Source organism: Leguminivora glycinivorella, chromosome 22, assembly GCF_023078275.1.
Source record: "Leguminivora glycinivorella isolate SPB_JAAS2020 chromosome 22, LegGlyc_1.1, whole genome shotgun sequence".
NCBI lineage: Eukaryota > Metazoa > Arthropoda > Insecta > Lepidoptera > Tortricidae > Leguminivora > Leguminivora glycinivorella.
In genome coordinates this window covers 7,150,427-7,172,767 of record NC_062992.1, presented here as the reverse complement: position 1 = coordinate 7,172,767, position 22,341 = coordinate 7,150,427, and positions in this window count along the sequence as shown.

The following is a 22,341-nucleotide window of genomic DNA, read 5'->3' as shown; positions in this document are numbered from 1 at the left end:
CTCTTCTACTCTTTCTTGCCAAGCTGTACATACGTGCGAAAGAGACGAATATATGTATACTATGACACGAATTATGACGTCATTTTTCGAGTAAGTTTTTTTCTTATAACTACTAATATGCCCCAAAAACAACTGAAATCATAATCAAGGTTCTTTCACTAAATCCTCCTTTTTCTAAGACTTAGCAAAACCCATATTCAATTTTATCTCTTTCTATACACAAATGGTAGATGATTATGTCGATTATACATGTTAAATTTGACAGAAATATGTCATTAATTTAAGATTTTATGCTATACCAGCTAAACACTGTCGATAAAATCAATTGTATAAGTAATTCTATGAATTAACGAGTTTAAAATCTACGTCCAAAACTACTAGTAAATGTAGTTGAGTCGCCAACAATATGTCAACAGCCAAGGTGATTATAAATATCTAAACACCTTTGTCATTTCAAGGGTGCTTAGATGATTTTGAGCATGTCGGGTCAATTCGAAAATACAGTGATATCAGAATGACATCTAATCGCGAAATTAGCTCATAATTTTCTGTACGTGTATTGACGCAGGTAAAAGTCGAACCAACCTAAATTGGCAGCGATTCTGTTAGCGTATTTAGGCTGTGTAAGTGTTATTTTAACCTTTTGAACGCTTTGCCTCTTGCGACAAAATGTGGCCTACACGCCAATACCTCTAGTAAATAACGAAAATAAACCATATCTGTCAGCAGGACAATTTTATTGCTTTGACAGCGTCCGCCATAGCAACTTTAGGCGTTGATGGCGTCGTGGGCACGACAGCACACGACGACTTTAGGCGTTATTGGCGGTCAAAGGGTTAAGACTAAATTCTATGAAATTATGACGTTTACTTTACATTTTGACATTTTGTGCTGTCAAAACCGCTGCGAATTTGGCTTAGTCTGACTCTAAATACCTTGAAGTAGGCACTGATCTGACCAAAAACGAATATACTTCCTCCCGTGTAAATAAAAGAGAGAGCAGAATACAGAATTTATTGATAAAATAAAAGTACATTTTACAAGTCAAAAATAATATACAAAATTTACAATAATTTTCACAATCAAAATTTAAATATCGAGCGATTATTCCGTCTCTTATTTACACGAGAGCGACTATCTTTTGTTCGTTCTATTGCCGATAGTGGGACCAGTGCCTAAGAGGCCATTTTGATACCACTACACGCTCGAATTGACCACTGTATACATATTATATGAAGGCGGCAATATTTAAAGTGTGATAACCAAGTAAGTAACGCATCCTTTAGCTGCCTTCGAATTAAAATTTGCCAAGACAAACGCAGTCTTAATACATTTATGAAGATTCAAATTGCAATGGAACTGGAGGCCTTTTTAAAGGACTCTGGGCGGCTAGGGGATAATAATTATAAATTATGATATAGATAGTAGTAAGTAGTCTAATAGTGGTATTCAGCTTTTCTATTCGTTCTGTAAGGCAAAGATTTATTGATTTTAATAAGATGTGTAAATTCAAGAAAATTTGTTCCTCGATTTTGACAGTTGATGTAGATGGCGCTGTACTTTATGCTCTTAGGCACTGGTCCCACCCGAAGGGAGTAATCGATGAGCTATAGAAACGAACAATAGATACATAAATAAAAGAGAGGGAGGTATTTGTAGTACATCGCTCGGCGACTCTCATCGCGTCGCGTCGATTGTCTTACTTTTGGTGTGACCAGTGCCTAATGTACAGCTCCATCAGTCTATTAGCTGACAAACTCTAACGGCCCAGCCACGACATTGGTCTAAGCGCGACAGCGGTGAGCGGCAGCCATACGTGCGAATGAAAAGTCCCATCGCTGTGTCTCGCTCTGTATGGCCGCCGCTCACCGCTGTCGCGCTTAGACCAATGTCGTGGCCGGGCCTTAAGGCACGGTTTTTTCGTTTACATTTTACATTATCTTATTTAGTCACTGCATCTTTGGTTAAGGTCTTAGCTAGAAGTCACAATATACATAATGTATTTTCAGACAATACGATAATTTAAGTTTTTCGGCACCTTTAAATTTTCTGTGCAATAATTTGGTTTGAAATATCTTTAATTTAAATTGTTTAATACATAGATGTAATCAACCTGTATGAGTTGACATTAGATTTCGTTATGTTTGTGTAAATTATGATTATTAATATGAATTAAAGTTATTAAAAATCGAATTTAACTTTTTATTCCTTCATTAAATTACCCTTAATTTGTTGTCGATTTCACTCCTTTTTGTTTTTGGAAATTACCACACTTTCTACTCAGAATCACGAGCTCTTTCGATTCTAATAGGAGACAAAAAATGTCACAATTTTTTCATATTTAAATAAATAAAATAAATAAATAAATAAATATTACAGGACATTCTTACACAGATTGACTGAGGCCCACGGTAAGCTCAAGAAGGCTTGTGTTGTGGGTACTCAGACAACGATATATATAATATTATACAAATACTTATATACATAGAAAACATCCATGACTCAAGAAGAACAAATATCTGTGCTCATCACACAAATAAATGCCCTTACCGGGATTCGAACCCGGGACCGCGGCGCAGCAGGCAGGGTCAGTGACTGCGCCAGACCGGTCGTCATATTTGTTTTTTGCTTTCTCTTTAAAATTCTTATAATTATCTTAGCTTTATTTCGTGCATGGTATACAATATTTTATTTTAAGTACAGTCAAGTTGTCCCCATATGTCCGGTGTATATTTTGTCATAAATAAGTACTACTGCGTTAGAAATATCCTAATCTTTAAAATTGTAACTCGGTGGAAATAAAAATGTGAGACAATTTTTCCCCCTCGGGATCGAGAGAGCTCATGATTCTGAGTAGAAAAAGTACAAAAATTACCTCTTTTGAAAAAAAAAAGTTAAATTGACAACAAAATAAAAATCGATGTAGGGAACAAATCAAATTATTTTATTAAATATTTTTTTGATTTGTCTTTTTAAGTAGTAACACTACTATATATAAATTATAAACATACACTAGAGAATTTTTTTTAGAGATAACATACAGTATACTAGAGAAATTTCGGCGGGTACCTCGGCGGTCGGGGTGGTGTAACGGTTTTAGCACGTCAGCCGCGTTAGCTGGAGACCCGGGTTCGATTCCCGGCTTCGCCACCGGTGGGCTTGATCGCTTTTTCTTTAGTGTATGGTGTCTATTTCAGTTTATAAAATAAAAATCCCTCTGTTACGTGTCACAATGGGTTGGTGCAAGAGGGCCTTAGTCATATAAACAACGTCTGATGTCATGTCACGTCGCTGATCATTGAGCGAGACATGCGCTCCAAGCGGAGAGATTTGTAACTGCAATTTAAGGGCCCCAGCCGGTCATTTTTGCTACTGTTCTATTTCGACAGATTTTCCTCCTTACCTCTATTCTCCATGAACAACAGTTTTGTATTTGGAGCTTCATCATCATCCTCTTTGCGTTATTCCGGCATGCCACCACGGCTCATGGGAGCCTGGGGTCCGCTTTGACAACTAATCCCAATATTTGGCGTAGGCACTAGTGTGTTACGAAAGCGACAGTCACCTGGCCTATTTTGTATTTGGAACTTATCCGTACTAATATTATAAATGAGAAAGTGTGTGTGTCTGTTTGTCCGTCTTTCACGGCAAAATGGAGCGACGACTTGTGATTTTTTAGGTCGAGATACTTGAAGGGATGGAGAGTGACATAGGCTACTTTTTGTCTCTTTTTAACGCGAGCGCAGCCGCGGGAAAAAGCTAGTTATACTATGTTTCAATTAGTGTCCCTATACTCCCTATAGGACATCCGGACTCAATTCGATTGGGGTTTGTCCTTTTAGGAGGATACGGTAGCGAAAATGCTAAAATGGAAAGGAGCCCCCCCTTTCAACTTGGGAATTTTAGTTAAATATACAAGTGTTATTAACTAGATTTATCGAAAAAAAATTGTCCATTAAGAACAACTCAGTCAAAAGATATTTCAAAAAAATCTTTAAAATCGAGGTTTCGCTCTCGACTCTTTCCTCCTTCAAAAAATAATCAATCGGAACGAAATTTGAGAATCTGAATAACAATGAAATAATCTCTGTCGGACCGTTTAGCTTTTTTGGTTAATCTTGAGTATCACACCTTTTTTTTTGCGCCACAATGAAAAATCTTTAAAAAGCAGAATATCAAAAAAATCAAAACGGTCCGACACAGATAAAAATAATAACAATCTGTGTTGAAAAAATCATTGCTCTATCTTCAAAAACCAGGGAGGAAATAGTCGATAGCGTTTGTATGGAGAATTGACCCCTACCGTATCGTCTTAATAGGACTTCAGGATTTTTCATTTGTTTTTACAGATCAACCTAGCCCAAAACCACAGTATAATAAAGAGTACTATCGTACAGTATGGCCACTCCTGCTCCCCGCTGAAATCGCCGCCCACCCCCTCTCGGTTACCTGACAGTTACCGCCTGTCAAAAACGCGAACAGTCGACCTGTCATATGTCACTCATACAAGCATAGTACGCGTTCACCTACACGAGCTTAGACTGTGTGCTAGGAACGAGCCTCTTTCATATATTTGATCGCCAGTGTCCGAGGTGTGCCAAAACTAAGCAAAGCTTGTACTATGGGCGCTAGGCGATGATATGAGGATAGAATACATTTACCAAAAGATTCCGCCGGTCGAAACTGCCCCACACAGCGCCATCTATAGGCGGGGCGGCGCACGACGCGTGACGTCACAGCCGCGAGCGCGCTGATTGAGCGATGAACTTTGCGCGTCGATTTGCAGTATTATTATTTGCTGGATTATCCATTCAGATTTTTTGGTACAGGGTGCTTTGGTTTCGGGAAATATTTTAGATGCTTTTTTTAGTTTGTCTGCACGTTTGTAATCAAATCTTGGAAGTTTTTAAACCACTTGTAGGTGGTAGGGCATAGCACATCGGATATCATAGAGCCCAACTCGGGAATCACCTCCGCCTTACAGAAGACCGCAGCCAAATAGCACTAGACCCTACTCATAGTGTTGTGTACCTGCCGGTGAGTAAGGCTGCCAGAGCTCAACGAGGGTGCGGTGTGCTGGTGACGGAAGGACCTACGGAACTAAATTTGTTCCGTCTATTGTCCTTTGAGTCGCCCGCAACCCGATCCCTCCTTGGAACTTGTACACTCCTTTTTGCTGTGTACTTAATACAGCAAAAGGGAGTGTACAAGTTTCTAATAATGGGTTGGCAACGCGCATGTGACACTTCTTGAGTTGCAGACGTCCATAGGTTACGGTGACCGCTTTCCATCAGGCGGACCGTATGCTTGTTAGCCACCGACGTAGTATAAAAAAAAACTTCCCGGTTTCCGACAAAGATGAAAATCTTGCGTCAGTTGGATGACAATGAAATGACGATGAAGGCAAGAGTCATGGCCATTGGAACTTTGTTAGACTCTACATATGTAGGTAGGTACTATTATTTATTGTGTGCCTAAACAGACATCACCCTGTAAATGCCGGCCGTTATGGCTCGCTCCGTACTTATTAATAACGTGAAGAAAGCACAAAATCTGATCGGCCCGAGCTGTGGGAGTGCTCGGATTCGAGTACGGTGGGCGACAATGTGCATTTTGCACATTTTATAGTAGGACGAACTAATCATCATCGTCCTTGCGTTATCCCGGCATTTTGCCACGGCTTATGGAAGCCTGGGGTCCGCTTTGACAACTAATTCCAAGATTTAGGCGTAGGCACTAGTTTTTACGAAAGCGACTGCCATCTGACCTTCCAACCCGAAGGGTAACTACTAACTAGAGCTTATTGGAATTAGTCCGGTTTCCTCACGATGTTTTCCTTCACCGAAAAGCGACTGGCAAATATCAAATGGCATTTCGCACATAAATTCCGAAAAACTCATTGGTGCGAGCGGGGTTCGAACCCGCGACCTTCGGAACGAAAGTCGCACGTATACTTACCGCTAGGCTACCAGGAGGAACTAATATCGCGGTGAAAATGTGTTTGGCCCGACTTGATGGTAGGTTATAGAGGTATAAGTTTTGCATATTTCCTACGACAAAATGATTAACAATTTTTATCAAATTCTTATGATATAATGTGTCATTTATTAATGATCCAAGGCAATAACATCCAAGGTAATAAATAGGTACCAAGTTAGCTGATTCGATGAGACTATGAGACCATGTCTAGATGAGATAGCAGTAGGTAGAGGGCCTTTGAATCCAACTCTTTGTATGGGAGTCCAATCTTCAGTCTTCACTACTGACAAAATGTGCGTGTGTTTAGTAAAACGTCCCACTTTGTCGGTTACCAATTACCATCAAGGCGAGATTTACTTGTATCTTTATATGAATAAACTAACAAAGCGGCTTCATAGCAATCGACAGAGTGGGACGTTTTCCCGTGCACACTCACATGGAAATGTCGTAGTAAAAAGGTACCACGATAGAACATAAGTACCTAACCTACCTACTTTTCAACACAAGTTTGGGTTCCATACAAAAACGTAAAAAGGATCCCTTGTGTTTCTCCGTCATACTTATTATCTCAATAAAACTGACTGACTATGTAAATTACTTTGTAAATATTGGCAACAAAACTTGCGCCGCAAAAACCCTAAAAACAACTTACAAATCCTGGAAAAACTTATGCCGCCCACCGTGCGCCTTAAACAAACACTGCCAATATCGTAGCACCGACATCTCAGTCAAACCTACACCGGCATATTTATAAAAATCCTTCAATACCTTATTGAATTACCCACGCCGTCGATGGGTTGATAACGGACGTAAATTAATATTTTGTATGGGGATTAATTTACCTAATTACTGGTGTTTTGGCGAATTAAACGGTTTTTGATGTTCGTGGGACCGGAAAGGAGACTGGACGCACAGGATTCTATTTTAAAATTCTCTGTTACGTTCAGGATTTAGTGACCTAATATGTAACATATTTATAAATGTTTTGCTTCGATCAGGAACGCAAGGCTACAGCTGTAAGGTACAGCGGGGCAAATCTCGACTGAGGGGCAAATGTAACTGGTCTATGTGCGCAATGCCAATGGTTAAACATACAATAAAGGAGTAGGTATATAGGCACAGAGCATATGAAACTACACAAGTTTCAATAAGTACCTAGATAAATAAATAGATAGAATATTCTTTATTGGCACACCTCAGCAAAAGATACCTAATAATAGTTTCTTGGCAATAAGGGGTTGAAAGAAAACGAAATTGTTAGTATTGTGACATTGCAGTGACAGGTTGCCAGTCTCTTGCCTATGCCACAATTTAACCCATATCCCACAATCATGTGGTATAAGGGTTAAGAATTTTACCACCCCCTTTCTTCCCGTGGGTGTCGTAGCTAAGTTAATAGTACATTGTGCAACAAGGGGAGGAAGTTGAATATTACTAACGAGAGTAAGTTAAATCGCGACGGCTTGCCGGAGCGATTTAAAGACTCGAGTTTGTAATATTCATACTCCCCGAGTTACACACAATGTTTTTCATCACACTCGCAATGTAAAAAAATATGTAAATAGATGTAAAAAAGTTAAGTACGGTACAATATTATATTTCATTATTCCCTTGGGAGAACGATTTTTCTATAACTCACGCTCCACCTGCATGCAATATTATAGCACATTTAAAGTGCGGGTGTGATGAAATAGTACATTACGATACAAGTGCGTAAAAAAGGAAGTTCGAAACGAGTGGCGATAAATTAAAACACGACCGAAGGGAGTGTTTTAAATCGACACGAGTTACGAATTTCCTTTTCGCACGTGTAAATTACGACGTTTTTCAGTACAGATGAGCCTTCGAAGTTTCGACCTGCCATATAATGAACCACTTCTCGCACTAGTGCGTAAAAAAAGCATCATCTGTACTGAAAAATGTTTTTAATTTAATGAAACAGATCTCCCAATTCAATGTAGGTACAACATTACAAGAATTAATGAACACGTCGGCATTTACTACCATTTCGCAATTCATTGGAACCTCCCGACTGTGGAAGGTTGCTCTTCAAAATATCGGAACGATTGTTTCCGAGTGATCGCTGGCCAGATTCGAAAAACGTGCGCAAAAGCTCGGGTGGGTGTGGGTTACGGATTTTAATGGATAAATCTCTTCTTTTATACAATCCGGAGGTTGCGGGTTCGAACCTCGGCTCGTACCAAGTACCAATGAGTTTTTATTTATGTGCGAAATGTCATTTGATATTTGCCAGTCGCTTTTCAGTTGAAGGAAAATATAATAAGGCCTAGTTACACTTCGGATTGGAAGGTCAGATGGCAGTAGCTTTCGTAAAAGTAGTGCCTACGCTAAATCTTGGGATTAGTTGTCAAAGCGGACCCCAGGCTCCCATGAGCCGTGGCAAATGCCGGGATAACGCATGGAGGATGCTGAACTCTCTTCTTTTATATAGGTATACGAGAACCTTCATAATTTCTGAGAGAAGTTTAAAAGCTCTTCATATAGGTATTTTTACGCTATCACTCTGCCGGTCTAGCCGAAATTGAAATTGAAATTGAAATTGAAATTTCTTTATTGCCACAGAAACGAATTAACAAATTAGCAAGTAGGTACAAAAAAAAACTTAACTAAATGAAATGAAGTTGATGCTATAGACGCCGCCGATTGAAACACAGCCTGTGTGCGTAGTAGTAGCGTACAGACGCTCACGAAACGCTCACGATAATATCTCTTTCGTAGCTATCTATATCTATCGCTCTTGCGTAGGTATTGGCGCGACAGAGCCAGACTACCTTTCGCAGCGTTTCATTTTTTCCAAGTTGTCCACCCTCTTTTTTTGGAATATGGGTATTTTTTACGCAATTCATACTCAGAATCGCGAGGTCTTTCGATCCTGATAGGAGAAAAAAATGTCCCAAGATTTCCATACATTTTTCAGACCTTCCATTCCGTTACCGCCATACACAATGTATGAAAAATTGGTAACGGAATTGGAAAAAACCTTGGGACACCTTTTTTCTCCTGTTAGAATATCGAGATCCTGAGTGGAAAACACATAAAAATTTCCAAAACCATACAACCAAAAAAAAGTGGGGTGGACAACTTTGAAAAAAAAAATGGCCCAGAAATGCCATTCGGCTACGGCACGGAAAAGCGATAGAGCTATTATTATTATTATTATAAACTGGCCAGTGATTGGCCTTAGTCGCACCTGATGGAAAGTGACGACAAGGCCGAGGTTGTAGCTCACTGGTTCAGTAACAGCCTATTCACTCTTGACTTGAATTCACCCAGATTGTATTCGCCCGGGAATACAGATGAGGGGAGCATGTTCCATTCCTTAGCAGTTCGCATTAGGAAAGAAGAGGCAAACCTCTTCGTGCGAATGAAAGGTAGGTCGACAACGTAAGGGTGAAACCGCTCCCCGCGCCTGGTTGTCCGGTGATGGAACGGGGAAGGAGGAACCAGGTCATGCAGTTCCTGTGCACACTCTCCAGAATGTATCCGGTAGAAGACGGACAAGGACGCAACTCGACGGCGATGCTCGAGGCTTTGTAATCCTGCGTTGCCTGCCGGAACGTCGCCAATGAGTCTTCGAGCTCGACGTTCTATTGAGTCCAAGGCTGCCAACTGGTATTTGGCAGAGCCGTCCCACAAGTGGCAGCAGTATTCCATACACGAACTCGATAACGATATTATCCTAAGCGTTTGTGCTTTTTTTGCGAGGCAAACGAGCAGACAGGTCGCCTGGTGGTAAGTAATCACTGCCGCTCATAGACACCTGAATCACTAGAAGGGTTGGAGGTGCGTTGGCATTCAAGATGGGTGTACGGTCTTTTCGTACTTAAGATTTTCGAATGAAATATGAAATTAGGAGCTCAATAGGCTACTTGCCTCCTAGTCAAATCAGCTTCCTTTTAAGAACTGTCAAAACGAATTTGAACGACTTGCTAATATGGAATTTATATGAAATCGAATTGAGTGACGTCACGGGCAACTCAGTTACTTTATATATTTTTAGGACTTCCGGTTGGGACGCCATCTTAGCGGTTTCGTGTCGTGAATAATTTATTTTTCTTTTACTCGTTAATGTTGTTTAAAGTGTAATATTGATAGCTTATTATGCAGTAAACTACCTAATGGTGTAGTGAGAAGCTGATTAGCCTCTTTTTTGTCGTAAACGGCCGGTAGTCCACGTGCTCTTGTAAAATCTAGCTATCAATTTACAAATGCTAAGTCACCGTACAATGTCGTACTTACCGTACAAAAATTACTAATATTAGCTCATATCACCTTGACACTGGCGAAATAATTAAAATTTTAAAAACTGAACTACATATTTTTACCTGATTTATTAAATAGAAATTGGATTTAAAAATAACTTCTGTCCGTTTTTCGTATAATTATCTGATCAATGCTTTATTTCGGGCGTGGTATAAAATATTCTATTTTAACTACAGTCAAGTTCCCTATTGATGAAATAATGTACGTATATGTATTTTTTACATACCTATCTTCTATCTCCATCCAACCTCCTACTTTCCGTAGTATTCCACCATCAGATAAAAAAACAAATTCCAAAACCATGGGCGTGCGTGGGCGAGGAGTAGGCGAGACGCATCCATACGATCCCACCTGATTGTATGGCAACCTGCGTGCCTAGCCAACATCACAATCGACAACATTACTTTTTATAGGGAATCGACACGAGTTACGTATTTCCTTTCCGCACGTGTATCGTACGACGTTTTTCAGTACAGATGAGCCTAAAAACGTCCTAACTTCCTTTTTTACGCACTTGTATCGTAATGTACTATTATACCCTGCACGAAATAAAGCATCAGATAATTATAAGAAAAACATGGACAAAAGTCATTTTTAAATCCAATTTCTATTTAATAAGTAAGTCAGGTAAATCCAATTTCTATTCGATAAGTGAGGTAGAAATATATAAAGTAACTGAGTTGACCTTGACGTCACTCAATTTGATTTCATATTAATTCCATATTAAAAAAAAATCGTTTTGACAGATCTTAAAAAGAAGCTGATTTGACTATTAGGAGACAAGTAGCTTATTGTTTGGTTTGAAAGAACTAAATATTAAAAAATACATACATACAATCACGCCTGTATCCCATAAAGGGGTAGGCAGAGCACATGAAACTACTAAAGCTTCAGTGCCACTCTTGGCAAAAAAGGGGTCGAAAGGAAACGAAACTGTGACATTGCAGTGACAGGTTGCCAGCCTCTCACCTATGCCACAATTTAACCCATATCCCATAGTCGCCTTCTACGACACCCACGTAGAGATGGGCGGCGGGAAAATACCCGGGGTAGATATCGGGTATTTACCGGGTATTTACCCAATCTACCCGATATTTACCTTTTCTACCCTAATGGGTGGGTATAAATAAATATTGTAATAAAATGGGTCATAAATTGAATTTAATCGTGAAAAAATGTTTTCTTGGTATTGTATAATATATTTATATTTTATTAATATAGTTCTATAAACATATATCGAAGTATTCGTATTGAATAAGGAATTTGTTAAATATCATTGACATGCTTGTGTGGTTGTTACCAACGGCTGAACCGATGGGGATGAAATTTTGTGTGCTTATTATAGTTCCTCTCAAGTAACAATTTGTGGTCATATAGTGGTCGAGGACACCAAATTAAATCACACTAAATGGTCCTATAAATAGTCTATATTGGTACTGTAGAGCCGATTTGGCGCAATTATGTAGCCATTTAGTGATATAATAGGCCTAGAGCAGTATCATCCGTGACGTTTAAGGTCTATAATGGTGATGTAATGATGACTATTGTGCTAATTTGTTGACATAGAGGACACAGTAACGCTATTATAGTATCAATTTATGCTATAGTAGCATTTGAGATTCCGTTATACAGGTTATTTTGTTCTATAATAGCAGTTGCCGTCCCTTTTAATGCATTTGTGTAATATTTAACAGAACCTGTTCTAAACAAGGAACTTAATGAAAAGTGGCGAGTGAACTTGAGAAGTTTAGTGTCAATTAACATAATTTGGATTTCGTATACTTCCATCATTACCGCAAAAAGGTATGAAATGGAAATTTTACCGTTAAAAGAATATTAGTTTAATGGAGTATTTTAAATGCGCCCTCGATTTATACATGTTTTGAATAAAATAAATAAATATAATTTAATACAATAAAATTATTGGCACCATAGTTTCTACTATGGATCCAAGAAGTAAAACATACGCTTTTATAGTTCGACTATATCACTTATCATACGCATTCACTGCCATAAGCCCGCCATCGTGGATTCAATTAGGGTTGCATGAGAATTTAACTTTGATCCAGTTTAACTTATAAGTTCTTTATATAGAAAACAATACTTGTTTTCAATGTTTTACTATAGAAAGATCTTTTAAACAGTATTAATAAATGTTGTTTTCTTTTTAGTATGACAAATCTAAACTACAATTGGTCGCTATGTGTATTTTTAAAGTTACTTTCTAGAAAAACACTGTACGGAACCAGATACCGCATCTTTGGCCTGATTTCATAATTACGATGTATAAACGCCATAAAGCAGGCTTTTGAGGTCAAAATTATCATTTAAAAGTAATCGTTTTCTACTCTTATATATCTGATTTGGTTTATAAAACATATAGTAAACTCAGCTATAACGCTATTGTGTTTTAAAAGAGATACCGAAACCATTATTCAACAGGTCTGTGATATAAAAGAGTCTTTGTGGCGTATACGGCGATGAGATATAAAAGGCATTGGAAAACGACTATAACCTTTTGAAAGCTAATGAAATAAAACTATGGAAACGGATTAAATCGCGTATAATGAATTTAAAATACATCCCATTTTAAATTCATTATACGTGATTTAATCCGTTTCCATAGTTTTATTTCATGAGTAACTATCGCGGTAACCTTTTCAAAGCTATATAAACGTATCCTGAAAACTTCTTTATACAGCAAAATAGCTCTATAATGGTATTCATATCACTACTACAGTGTTAAATACTATAGCAGTGTTTTCCAAAGCCACTATATCCCAAAATAGTGGTATAGTTAGGTTTTAAATCTGTTAAAACACAACTACTAAAAATACTATAAGCGGCTTGTTGGGAACCTTAATAGCGCAAATTGATAGCATAACAGTGATTCCTAACACTATTATACAATAATATTGTTCTTTAGTAGGTTATTTGATCCTGTTATAGACCAGGCCTATAGTGGCTCTATAAGATGGTGATATAAACGTTTATATCACTTCCTAATAACACCTTTTAGCTGTATAATACAACAACTATAGCGGCTTGCCGGGAACCTTAGTAGCGCAAATTGATTGCATAACAGTGATTTCAAACACCATTATACAGTAATATTGTTCTATAATAGTCATATTTGATCCTGTTATAGACCAGGCCTATAGCGGCTTTATAAAATGGTGATATAAACGTTTACATCACATCCTAATAACACCTTTTAGCGGTATAAGCTTATAGAGCTAAAAGGTGTTACTGGAGGCTTTTATACGACAGGCGGTCACGCCGAAAACCTTTATACGACATCTATAGTAGCTTTTAGCGTCGAAAACAAAAATTATAACACTAAAATGTTACTTGTATATAATTATATACGTTTGTTTGGTAAAGCCTACTATCTAGCCGAAGTCCAGTATCTAGCCGAAAATGAAAAAAAAAAAATGAAAATGAAAATGAAATATTTATTTTTCAAGTAGGCATATTACAATGCGCATATGAAGTCACATAGAAGGCATTATTACAGTCCGAATTCAAAGCAAGTGTTAATTAAAATCACACATGGACGAGGCGCTTGTTTAGCTAAGTACAAACTTAAGTATAGTATCCCATAAATAAAAATAAAAAAAAGTAACTGACCCGTCAAGTGACTTATTGCACCCTTTCAATACGGATGCACCTACCTGGCGTTTTGCAAAGCTGTGACCTTATTGGCTAATGAATTTGCATTTGTCTGTCCACCGTGTTTATGTGGCCTAAAATATCTGGGGAATACAACTTTTTAATTGAATGTGGTAAATTACACATGATATATTGGCATATTTGGAATTTCTGTTAACAGATATTTTAATATTAGTTAGTCAAATATATATATTCATTTTAGTAGAAAAATATATTTCAGTCATGTAAATTAAGAATAATCTTTAATTTCATAGATTATTTTTTATACCCGCTCATTTGGGTAGATACGGGTAAATACCGGGTAGATTGGGTAGATATGGGTATTTTCCCGGTATTTACCCGTCAGCGCCCATCTCTACACCCACGGGAAGAAAAGGGGTGGTGAAATTCTTAACCCGTCACCACACAGGCATATTAAAAAATGCACGTTTTTATTTATTTTTCCAAAAACTGCTGTTTTAATGCGAATGGCACAAACGCTCACGAAACGAAACGCTCGTAGATATCAATCTTTATCGCTCTTGCGTATTGGCGCGACAGAGCCAGTACCTTTCGCGGCGTTTCGTTTTCGTTCGGTCGCGTCGGAGAAATGCCATTCGGCTACGGCACCTGGCCCCGTAGCCGAATGGCATTTCTCCGACGCCAAACGAAAGCGATACGCCGCTGGCTCTGTCGCGCCAATACGCAAGCGCGATAGAGATAGATATCTACTAGCGCTTCGTTTCGTGAGCGTTTCGTGAGCGATTGTGCCATTCGGCTGGCTAGCCGAATGCTAGACGAATGGGTGGCTACCCAGTACCTTTCGCGGCGTTTCGTTTTCGTTTCGCGTCGGAGAAATGCCATTCGGCTACGGCACCTGGCCTACGTTAGTATCTTCTTAGTAGTTTGTGCCTACGTCACTCGCTCGCGGTGGCAGGCTAGCCGTTCATTCGAATGAACAAGTGGCCGAGGGACGCCACGCGCCCGCCTGTGTAGTCGCGTGGCACGTACCTACTATTCTTCCGAGTTTTACCTCAGAATATATAATAGTACTAGCTTTTACCCGCGGCTTCGCCCGCGTAATAAAAGTATTCATTAAGATTTTCATTTGGATCCTTAGGTTTCTCTGTAGGTATATTTATCTGCGATTATTTCGATTGCACATAATACTTTTGCTTGCAATGATTGTAGAAATATTACACATCGACCACAGCGTAGGTAATTCTATATACGCTGGGGAAACCTTTATAAACATCCCACATAACCCGTATTTCGACACTATGATCGGTGGGTAAAAAGTACTTTTTTCTATTATCCCTTAAATTTTTTTACATTTTGCTTATACTTATCGCAAACGTAATCTTCAAGCAAGCAAACAACGATCGTCTTAGAGCACATTGATTGTAAGAGACCGCCGACCGATTATCCGTATCCCTCTAACGATACCCATATTATCCGTATCCGTATCCGTATCGCTATCGCTATCCCTATCCCTATCCCAATCCCTATCCCTATCCCTGTCCCTATCCCTATCCCTATCCGTTATAAAGAGGTTCAATGATTTCTTATCAAGTGCTAAAATATAAAGTTTCATGGTTTTATCTTTTAAAATTAAGAAATCCCATACAAACTTTCAACCTCTTTTTCAACCCCTTCATCCCTTTTTTTCGAAATAAAAAGTAGCCTATGTTCTGTCTCAGGGTCTAAAGATTGTCTGTTCCAAATTTCATAAAAATCGGTTGCGTGGTTTAAGCGGGAAAGCGTAACAGACAGACAGACAGACAGAGTTACTTTCGCATTTATAATATTATATAGTATAGTATATAGTATATATATAGTATATAGTATATATAGTATAATATAGTATATATAGTATGGACAAGTACAGAAGGCTCACTCCTTTGATGTTCACGAAATGCCGCCATTCTAAATTCTTACCTACATTAACAAACGGACCGCACGCGAGCAGCCGACATTGAATTCTATTGCGCCGCGTGAAGGTCGTCGCCAGTGAACGGGCCGCGAACTCGCGGCCGCCGGCATATACTTGTAGCGCGGCGATAGAATCGCGGAGTGAGCCGCCCCTGGTTTTACGCAGTAACTTATTAGTATTAGTTAATTAAATCTGTGCCTCAACGATTGTCACCTCGGCTAGGCCGTTTAATTCTATTGCAACCTGTAACTTCATAATAGAAACTATTGCATATTAAAACGATTACAATTTATTACTACACTAAATATTAATATCGTGACTAAAAGTTTGGATTCGGGTTGGCATTTGGTTTGAAGATCGTTAAAATGTTTAAATGATTTAGGTTAGACTTGATTTTATTGAAAATGTAATTGCTAAAAGTATGAAGCTCATTTAAATATAATATATTTGGAAACACGCATAATGTCTGGTAGATTTATAAAGTTTTACTTATGGTATGACATTACGTATGTATTAGTCCGTTTTCACATTACCCGATCCGATATCGGATGTCTGAAGGATTCCAATGGAAAAAATCCAAGATGGCGCCTGTAATGTATGGGATATCGGTCCTACATCCGATATCGGATCGGATAATGTGAAAACGCACTTAGGGTGACCTACCTATTAACTCCAATTGTCATTCAGTTTTAGTTTTTTTTTTGGCAGCGATTTTAATAGCACAGACTCAGAATGTTGTTCAATCATGATGTTTACTTAATACCTGTACAGGCTGGGCTTGACCTACCAAAACCGCTGCACAATTAGGCTGGCCTGACTCCAACATGATTCAAATATCATTTGGAAGTCAGTGTAACTATATACCAATACTACTAATTGGCCTGGCAGTCACTTTATATTAATTCCCTAATTAGAATTTATTGAGCTAAACTATTTGGTAGCCATGAAATATTATGTAGGTAAGGTACATATCTAAACGATTTTGTTAATTGATAAGGATTAAAGGTCTTAGTAACTGCTATATTGACTACTTTTGCTTTGATCTTAGCGATATTAACGAAGGTAACCGAATACTCACGAAACCCTTTAGTAATTTTGACGGCCGGTCAGGCCTGGTCGGTACTGCCGGTAGTGATCCTGCCTGCTAAGCCGCGGTCCTGGGTTAGAAATCCCGGTAAGGCCATTTTGTTTGTGTGAGCACAGATGATTGTTCAAGAGTCATGGATGTTTCCTGTGTATATAAGTATGTATTTATCTATTTAAGTATGTAGGCATACCGTCGCCTAGCGCCCATTGTACAAGCTGCTTAGTTTGGGCACAGTATAATAAAGAGTATTATCATACAGTATGGCCACTCCCGCTCCCCGCTGAAAGTGCCGCCCACCCCCTCTCGGTTACCTCACAGTTACCGTCTGTCAAAAACGCGAACAGTCGACCTGTCATATGTCACTCATACAAGCATAGTACGCGTTCACCTACACGAGCTTAGACTGTGTGCTAGGAACGCGCCTCTTTCATATATTTTTCCCCTCACTAGCTCGGAAACACGTGTTTTGTCCTTTAATACCAGCGGGTAAAAACGCATTTTATCCACTAGTGGGTAAAGTAATTTGACCTTGAATAAAGTGAAATTAACTGCTTTAAAATTATAAATTTAAATAGATATCATACACGAAAGAACAAACGACAAGGCCCACTGGTGGCCGAGCCGGGAATCGAACCCGGGTCTTCAGCTTACGCGGCTAACGTCTTCACCACTAGACCACCCGCCCGCCGTGGTACCCGACGAAATTTCTCTAGTGTATGTTATCTCTTATCTCTGATAAGGCTAGGCGCCTTTTGAACAACTCTAAGGGCGAGCAATTAGTGCTTGCACCTCCTATACGAATCCTTTGCAGGATTACGATATAGCGAGAGAGATGGTGCTGCCATCTATACAACTAGGGAACAAATCAAATTATTTTATTGAATATTTTTTGATTTGTTCTTTTTTCAAGTAGTCACACTACTATATATAAATTATAAATTTAAATAGATATCATACACGAAAGAACAAACGACAAGGCCCACTGGTGGGCCGCGCGCACGCGGTTAGCCGCGTAAGCTGAAGACCCGGGTTCGATTCCCGGCTCGGCCACCAGTGGGCCTTGTCGTTTGTTCTTTCGTGTATGATATCTATTTAAATTTATAATTTATATATAGTAGTGTGACTACTTGAAAAAAGAACAAATCAAAAAATATTCAATAAAATAATTTGATTTGTTCCCTAGTTGCTTTAAAATTGATAAAAGTAGGTGAATCTAGTAATAAAGATGATTTACCACCTGTGGAACTACTGGAAGCAGTGATTAAACGCATTTTTTGCATTGTAGTTTCCTCGCTATAGTGAGGGGAAAAGTTTTGTGTTACACTCGGGTGCAAATGTATTTTACTTCTCGTGTGTTAAAAAACTCGCAGGTTTAGGATTGCTCGTTTTTCAATTCCACACTCGGCGTCAAAATACAACTTTGCCCCCTTGTATAACAAATAACTATAACCGCCAGTATCCGAGGTGTGGTTTGGGGCTGGGTTGATCTGTGTCCCCAATATGTATTTTATTTAATTAATTAATGAACATTGAAATTATTTCATTTGCCGTTCTATCGCTCCTGCAGATTCGAGCGATGGTGATGCAGATAATAATATGCGACGTTTTGATCATAAACACAGAACTTAATTTAGATAGAAGAAACAAATTCATATATTTGTATAGGGGCCGAGCGTGTCAATTTTTGTACTGAAGTTGATTCTTGCCTGTAATTTTAAATATGTCTCAGGCTCTTGATTGTTCATAATTTTTGTGTTGTTGCAATTGAATATCACGTAACGAGGCATTTTTTATGTTTTGGTTGACTTCAACTTACAAAAATTGACGCCCGAAAGCTGCAAGCTGCGAGTAAAGACGGACAACTCAGTGGATTTCACTGAGTTCATTTGACACGCTAAGTAGATACGTTTGCTTGATCTATGGTATATATGACATCTGTGATCATAAAATATGAGGATGAAATTCGCTCAGATCTTTATATCAATTACGTGTTAGAGCATCCTTAAGATACCTTGAGCTTGAAAACGGCACAACTTTTGTTTTATTTATTACTTATAAAAATGGTGAAATCACTCATTGCTTGATGCATCATGTCACCTTTTGATGGATTATATCTTTAAAAGCTCACTTTCATTTACTGGAAACTGTTTACTCATTCATCCAGATTTTATCCAAGACCGGGGGCATTTTTAAAACGAGTCTCATTTCCTCCTGCACACCTATCCATCAACTGGCCAGTACAAATAGGAAAAAAGTAAAAACACATTTAAGGGCTCCACACACTTTGTGATGTACCGGTACAGTACAACAGATTGGAGTGGAATAGTTCTATGAACGGAATTGAAAACTATATATTTTAAGCTACATATTTTTGATTATTTTTTTACCATTTTCGTTTGTGGGAAGCGTTACCTAATAACAAAAATTGATAATATTAAATGCGAATAGGTTGTTGTGAAGAATCGTGCCACATATAACATATTGATGTTAACAGTGTTCTTCGAAGCCACGGATAAATTTCTGTCCTCAAAACATTGTACCTAAATATACAACTTTTTCTGTGTGTATATAGTAATTTTACGTTGTAACTTGTACCTAATTTAAAAATTCAATCAAGTCCAGTATTTGTATAAAAATTAAGAAATCGTATAGGTAGGTACACAGATTATTAAATGCGTTTATCGTCTTAAGGTTAAAGTAGATATTTTTTCTCTAATATTATTCTAGATTAATTACCTAATTATTTTTCTTCCACTTTCATACATTTCTAGGTGCAAAGTATTACAAGTCGAATTTGTGACCATGTTATGGTCGAAGCTTGTAGGCGATCCCAAACAAATCTCGTAATCCAAATTGTACGATGTATAAAGGCCCTAAAAATAAAGAGTTCCATATTCAAATCGTGGCTCGCGACGATTAGCATCCAAGATGGCGTCCGATTTTCGGCCAGTGATACTGATTTCAATTTCCTGTGCCAGCTATCGTGGGCCTGTCATCTTCGTTTGACAAATAAGTTCATTTTGATGGGACCCGTGATGGGGTTATGATGTGTGTCATATTTCATTGGCTTTTCGTTTTGGTGTTACTTCGAAAACACATGTATTTTTATGTGTATAATAAAATATTTGTTTGAATCATAAATTATTTTCTTGAAATTAGGGGGTTAGTCTGAATACGAAACTAACGTAATAATAGCATAACTGAAAACCATTGAAAACTGGCACAACTACCGTCATAAAAAGAGATTAAACCCAGAATTATTAGATAACCAATATTCCTTAAAATTCAAGCTTTCAGTACCCAGTGGCATTATTTCCTATCCACGTTTCCGCTACTCAAACGTCGTATCTATACTTAAACACTCGTCAATTCTGTGTCTCACCGCATTGGTTTAAATTTGAATTTCGAACGGGTGTTCAAATGTAGATAAGATAGGTGTGTTGTGTGCGGTTTTCTCGGTTGGCAGCGCCGTATTTACGCTAAAAGGCACCGCTCTTTAATAAACAAATGACGCGCGCGCGGATTTAAGACCGCACGGTGCAATTATTTCTGTTCCTTAGTTGCGTTGTTGTGGACGCGAAATCGGTGCTGGACTGAACCAGTATATTGGCCGTCCATCGATAAGGCTAAATATGTGACAGCGTAAAAGACCTACCTAAATGGTTTATTAATGCTATGACGGGTCACAGTATAAACGGGTGTTAAAAATTCTACCTGTATAAAAGATACTGCCATTTTGATCTTCCGACCCAGCGCGTGTCCGCTCTTATTGGAGTCCGGTTAGCTCATAGTTGTTTTTCTCACCGAAAGGCACTGGGAATATATTAAACTAGCTTGCTTGTTCGCGGCTTCGCTTACGCTAAATTCTAATTGCGGAATGTTCCATACAAACTTCCATCCATCTTCCATCCCCCATTTTAGGGAAATGGGGGGTTAGAAACAGACAAAAAGTAGCCTATGTCGCTCTCCATCCCATAAACTATCTCTACTTAAAAAAGCAAGTCAACCGTCGCTCCGTTTTGCCGTGAAAGACGGATAAACAAACAGACACACACACTTTCCCATTTATAATATTAGTATGGATGATGTTTCGAAACTTATCGAAAAACTCATACATACTACATATGAGTTAGAATTTGAACCCACCGGATTGAAAGTCGAGCGTCACATATAGGGATTGCAATCCGGTCTGATATCCAATCCGGCCGGATCCGGCCGGATTTTGGTCCCAATCCGGCGGATCCGGCCGGATCCGGCCGGATTGGCCTTGAGGATTAAAAGTACCCAAATAGTTACTTTTTTTGTAGGTTTTCAGCATAATATGAAAAATATGATGGTATTTTGCTTCACGATTAATAAACCAAAAGTTGAAAGCTTAGAAATCAACATTTTTACCAGGTAACAAGTAAATTTTAGTAAAATAATCAGTCGCAAATAAAATTCTTTCGTTCTTTTTAAACTTTCATAGGATAACAAATTTTTTTTACTGTATTGTTTTACAGTTATACCTATAGAGCTTTTAATGACATAACTATTTAAAAAAAGATAATTATGTTTTGTGTTATTTTACACTTAACTTTTCTCACACGCAAAGAAGAACTAAAAAAAACTACAGTAGCTAAATTAAAGTCATCAAGAGTAATTGACCTTAGTATTATTTGCTATTGCTGAAACCACAATCTTACTAGATACCTATAAAAATGTTCATTTTTAAGCTTTGAATTGTTTTTTTATGATTCTTGTAGCAATTGAGGGGCACCCCTCATACTTCTTATATCATGCTGAAAACGTTTTTGTTCTTGTAGTCCTACGTCACCACAGAGATGCAAAGGGCCTTCTTAGGCTCGCGCCATGCCTTCCTATCTTCAACTACCCTCGTGGCCTCGCTCCAGCTCGACCCGATCGCAAGTAGTTCATCCTCAACGGACCGCTTCCATGAGTTTACAGGGCGCCCGAAGCCAAGGCTCCTTCCAGCGGCCGGTGATTTCCAGCCGAAAGAAATGGTTGCGTTATTTCGTTAGAGGGAACTCTTGGAGTTGTGTGCTACCAATGTACTTTTTGTGTCGCGGTTTCCTCACTAATGGGTGTTTGCTCTGGCATATACTCAATAGGTCTTGATTTCGGATAGTGTTTGGCCAGAAAATGCGAAGGATCGACCTTAGGGACATGTTAACGAAAAGATTTGTCGTATGGACCTTTGTCACTCTCCACTATTCCACAATTTGCATCCAAGCAAACTATTGCACAGATTTCACTACAGATTTAGGGCGAGTTGCATCAACGACATTTGACAGACACATCATCGTCACGCAACATAAATGTTTTTTTTTTTATACTACGTCGGTGGCAAACAAGTATACGGTCCGCCTGATGTAAAGCGGTCACCGTAACCTATGGACGCCTGCAA